We start from the raw sequence: 4,312 nt of genomic DNA on the forward strand, positions 1-4,312 counted from the left end.
GAGGCCTTACCTTGCAAGGTACTTACCTTGCTTGAATGTCGGAATTTGAGATATGCTTTATGCTACTATCCGCTTTCTTCACGTGAGAAGTGTGGGTATTGCATACGTGACGTTGGCCGTATCACCTCCGTAACTTGCAAAATAGTTAACTTATCTATTTTATAAAATTATTTCACATTGATAAACTAATGCAAATCCTATCCTATGTTAAAACTATTTCTTATCCTTCCCATGCAAATCTAGACACCAAATCACCAATAAATCACACTTAACTGCCATTTTAAATTTGACTATTTACCACTTTTAATTTGGATTCAAATATGAATATGAATAATTTTAGACGTGAGTATAAAATTTCAAATTGACACTTGGATATTTACTCAATTTCGCTTGATAGGGATTATTAATTTAATTCGATTTAATTTTTAAGACCCGTGAAATGCTTCAATTTAGATTGAGCTTTTTTTTGTTCCCGCCTTTCTTTCCCTCCAATTTTTTTTGGTTTCATATACATTCTTCTCTCGCGGGTAATCTGATTTTCACACCCCACGCTAATTGTTGTGAAGCCTAACTGTGGCCCCACCTTTCATAGAGACATGCTAGAGGAAACCGTACAGCATGAGAACTGCCCCCTAATTGTGGATCTCGTCTAACCTCTCCCTATTGAGAATCGTGGTTCCTTTTCTGTTTTCTCCCATTGCACAGCTCCGTAACTTCCCTCCCTACGACGAACATGGTGCCGTACCTCTCCTCTGAAGCCATTACCCCTGAATTGTCAGTTCAATCAATACAGCCCTCGACACATGCTCTCTACCCTGCTGGAGGTTGTTCTGCTAGGATTTGAAGGGAGTCTCGTCATCTCCTCTGTCCTCATATTAATGCAGCCATTTTGTTCTTGATCCTGCATGATTTTCTTCATATCAGAGATCCATCAAGACGATGCCGCTAGGATCTGAAGGGAATCCTCGTCATCTCGCCTTAGATCAGTGCAGAATTCTGCTGCAGTCGACGGTGCCAATCATAATGTATTATCTCCTTTCTTCATACAGTCTTAGCAGGCGATTTATATTTTACTTGTCTTTCATATCTGGAAACCCTAAATTCTCTTTGATGCTTTCATTCTTTTCATCAAAATTGACTTATCCCTCTCAGATTCTTGATCTGTTTTTCTAATAGACCATAGATTGTGATATGGTGGCCATAGGTTGAATCAAATGCACCTAATTACCAATCCCTAACGTCCCCAATTCTTTTGTATATTTCTTGATTAAACAATACTGGTTTTTTTTCTAGTGAATACTCTGAACTTCTCGTGTATATCTTCTGAATTTAATTCCTTCTATGCAGATTTGCCTAAGTCAAAGGGATAAGAAAGTAATCACAAATATTGTGATCTTGGCAAGGTCTGCCTACCTTAATTTTTTCCAAGATATATGATTAATTATTCTGCGAGAGCTCCTATTTTAGTTATCATGTATCATTGAAACTAACAGTCTAACACAGTATCAATCTTGTAGATCAACAATCATAATCTTGGATGTTTGGAATGGTGTGTTCTTTAAACATAATTTTTTTGGAGAAACTCTGCAAGAATCTGTGTTCCATCTGGTAGAACACTAGCTTCCTCAGCATGTGTTGGATAAACTAGGAACTATTTTTTTCTTCACTAATCTTTGGGGTGTATTGGGCTTCCTCTCTAATGTTTGCAAATTGCACTATGACTTATGCTAAGGTTGAGATATAATCCAACTGCATAGTATATTTAACATTTTCTGATTTAGATCAGGTTAGATTCTCGCACATGTCCTACCTGCATTGGATTTGTTTTTTTTTTGACACCTACCAATGGAGTTCTTGAACAGTAATGTTTTAGTTTCTTTTTTTGTTCAGGTGGATCAATGAAATGGTCATAACCAGGATCCATAAAGCTAGATCAACACACAGGTAGTAACCCTTCCTGTGTTCTAGATAAAAATTTCTGGATGATTTCTTTCTCAGTCAGGTTGCATCTTATCAATTCCCTAGCGCGTGGACAATTACTACTGTTGCAGATTGTCTAGTCATATCACTTTGGACTAATATGCTGAGATTACATGCCAATTCAATAAAACAAGACCTTGAATTTTTCTACGGTCATCGTAATATTTGATTTTATACTTTATATCCTTCTTTTTTGATTTTGTACTATACAAAGCTTTAGCTGGTAAAAGTATTTAACAATAGATTGTATCATATTAGCCGAGTATGGATTTGCTTTATCAGTCAAATTAATTGAGACTTTTGGATTAACACTATTATTTATAGCCTAATACTGCTAAAGAATTGTGTTGCAGACCTGCTGCTGCTACCAATCTGCATCCACGGTTTGTCAACAAGGATCAATGAACTATCAATTTTACTAGTAGATTCAAAATATGATTTTTTTTTTGTTTACATAGATCTCATTTTTATACATGAGCTGATCGAAATGTTAGAGTCAATAGTTTCTGACCATAGAAAGCCATGGCATTTTCAGTTTGTCGGGCACGAGAAAGGAGGGCTGCTGGCTGGCATTCCAGAGGGATCCTGTTATATTTTATAATTTACTCCATAGGAGCTTGTAATATAAACAAATTTTGTGTCATCAATTATGTGGATGGTAGTCATTGTAATGCAACAAATTATTTATACCATATCGCTGTGTATTCTTATTTTCTTTGTGTTGCATGGTCTTGTGTTTCTCATTAAATTGTATAGTTAATATCTCTATATATTTCACTCAAAATTAAATAATTATCATATTAATGACTGGATGGTTTATAACGTTTCTATATTACTATATAATGCTTTTTATTAGTAGACACGAAATATAAATTTGTTTGTCTATATTTTCTTGAAACACAAAACAATGTTACTAGACAATGTACCAATATTTGTTTGACACATAATATAATGTATCTGCTCAAACGTCTCTATACTTTTTAATACACAATATGATGTCATTACAAAATATGACTACATTAGTACACACATAATATAAATGTATCTATAAGAACGTCACAACACTTTTTAACATACAATACAACGTCATTACACAACATGAATATATTAGTACACACATAATATGAAAGTATCTATGAGAACGTCTCTATACTTTTTAGCACATAATGAAGCGCTGCTATATAATGTATCTATACAGATAGACATGTTATATATATGTATCTATAAAAGCGTATCAATATGTGTAGCCATGCAAGTAGCGTCTCTACAAAATGTTTCTTTATCTCCCTTGACACGCTAAGGGAACTCGTCTCTATAGGTTCTGACACGGTCCATGTGAAGACGCTTCTAACACGCTTTATAAAAACATGCCTACAACCTTTTAGAGACGAAATAAAACATGTCAAACATATAAATAAAGCGTCACTACGGGGGGGTATTTCTAGCGCTTCGAGTTCTATAGGGCGTCGGAGGCAAGATGTGGTCCTAGCCTCAGATGAACTGGCCCATGTTGCATGTGGTTGTGGACAACCTGGCTAGTCCCGCCTGTGACATCCTGGCCATGGACAAGGAATCCATGGATGAGCGACGAACTTGTCCGATGATCTTGGAGCGCTTACATCGTTCGATGACACCGCCAACCAGGCCGCCCGCCTCATTAGCCGTGTTAATGCGCTTGCCTCCAGTGACAATAGTCTTAGACAACGGTGACATCCTCAACGGTTGCTAGCCCCCACGAGCCGCATCAAGGTCAGGGCTTGGGGATGCGGGGTGTGGTGGAGTGTGTTAGGAGAGGGGGGTGATTGCTCCGAATCTGAGACGTTAAGGAGTCTATACTCAGCCCAATGACGAGCCTTGGAACACACCCCCCTCGAGCGCTACCTAGGGTGGTACAATAGGGTGAAGGGAGAGAGTGAGGATGGCGAGCTAGTAGCGGGGCAATCTGAGGTATCCTGCAACACTAGGCTGATCTCATTGACCATTAGGCTCCCCATGATGGCCGGCAAACTTGGAGCAACTGGAGGACTACCGCGGCGTAGCTAGGGCGCCCCCCCACGGTGGGTCGTTGAAGGGTCGAGATGGTGGACTAGAGGGGGGTGAATAGTCCTTTTAAAAACTTATAGTGATGGCTAATCAAAACGAGTGCAGAATTAAAACTATCGGTCTAGCCAAGACTACACCCCTCTATCTAAGTTATCTAGTACCTTGTAAAAGTTTCTAAACAAGCAAACAAGATGCTACCTTAGTAAGAGCTCGCCTAACCAATTCTAGGTGCAAGGTGACACAAACCTATGCCACTAGTACTTCAAGCATGGGAGAGCTCCGACACAAG

At 38.5% G+C, this 4,312-nt stretch overlaps 1 long non-coding RNA gene across 2 annotated transcripts; it reads left to right on the forward strand.

The window, feature by feature from the left end:
* LOC110433101 lies at window positions 650-2,690 on the forward strand. Of its 2 annotated transcripts, XR_002450497.1 has the most exons (6): window positions 650-1,025; window positions 1,348-1,403; window positions 1,518-1,608; window positions 1,891-1,944; window positions 2,334-2,363; window positions 2,516-2,690. It is a non-coding gene; the product is annotated as an uncharacterized LOC110433101 (long non-coding RNA). The 2 variants fall into 2 exon arrangements; XR_002450498.1 differs by lacking the exon at window positions 1,518-1,608 and having other exon boundaries at window positions 655-1,025.

This window comes from Sorghum bicolor, chromosome 2, assembly GCF_000003195.3.
Source record: "Sorghum bicolor cultivar BTx623 chromosome 2, Sorghum_bicolor_NCBIv3, whole genome shotgun sequence".
NCBI classification, from domain to species: domain Eukaryota; kingdom Viridiplantae; phylum Streptophyta; class Magnoliopsida; order Poales; family Poaceae; genus Sorghum; species Sorghum bicolor.